At 38.2% G+C, this 1122-nt stretch overlaps 1 non-coding gene across 1 annotated transcript; it reads right to left on the minus strand.

Annotated features, from left to right (window-relative positions):
• Positions 1-920: 920 nt before the first annotated feature.
• TRNAT-AGU lies at positions 921-994 on the minus strand. Its single transcript has one exon. It is a non-coding gene; the product is annotated as a tRNA-Thr (tRNA).
• Between the last annotated feature and the right edge of the window lie 128 nt (positions 995-1122).

Raw genomic sequence — 1122 nt, forward strand, 5'->3', positions numbered from 1 at the left:
AAAATAAATAAATAAAAATACCCCCCAAAAAAACCAGGATGAAAAAGTTTCCATTACTTTCCTTTTGATTTTCTTGGTTATTATCACTATAATGGTGTCTTAGACACAATTTCTAACGGCAGTGTAGGGAGGACAACACAAGCTACAGAAATGAGATGCTTTCACACACTTTTGGGCATCTCCAACAGATTCATGTTACGAAGTGGAAAGTGGGGAACAGAATCAGGTAAGCTATCGGGCCCTATGATGACTATAAACATCTTCTCACCACAGTGAAAAGACGTTAACTGAGATGACATGGGCACATAACAAGATCAGCAGCACTTGCAAAGATGATCCTACAGGGTATTGTGCGAGGGGGGGCAAGAAAAGCAGACCGGAAAAGAGGTGAGAAAACATTATCATGGAATGGACAGGTTTAAAGTTGGGAGAAGCCTTTCGAAAGGCTGAAATTGGAGATGGATGGAGAAAAGTGGTTGCCAGAACATCCTTGGTAACCCAACGGTCACCTAGACTAAAGGATAGGTCAGTTAAGTAGTACATATTAATTCATTCATTCACCGATCCACTCATCCACCCATCCACCCATCCACCCATCCAGCCGGCTAGCCATTCATTCATTCATTCATTCATTCATTCATTCATTCATTCATTCATTCATTCATTCATTCATTCATTCCTGACTTGACACATCGTGTTAAAGAGCTGTGTATTTTCTAGTTTTTAAAATTAATTTAGAAAAAAAATTAAAGCAGAGCGTGAATGCAGTAAAAAGTACAATGAGAATGGTAAAGGATTGCTTAGAGTTTTACGATTTTCTAAACTTTTTACATGAACAGTGAGGACAGAAAAAACAAACGTTATAAATAGTTGATTCAAAGAATAATATTTGTCTGTCTTATTGAAAACAAAAGGAACGAAGGCTCCAGAGGGATTCGAACCCTCGACCTTCTGCTTACTAGGCAGACGCTCTAACCAACTGAGCTATGGAGCCAGCTGAGAGAATGATGAAGATAATAATTTTGTAATCTATAGTCGAGAAATTTCTTGTGAACAGCTGTTTGTTATAGATCGTTGAGAACAGGGAGTTTGTCTGCAGAGGGTTATTTCGATTTTTTTTTC

This window comes from Aplysia californica, unplaced genomic scaffold, assembly GCF_000002075.1.
Source record: "Aplysia californica isolate F4 #8 unplaced genomic scaffold, AplCal3.0 scaffold00971, whole genome shotgun sequence".
Taxonomy (NCBI): Eukaryota; Metazoa; Mollusca; class Gastropoda; order Aplysiida; family Aplysiidae; genus Aplysia; species Aplysia californica.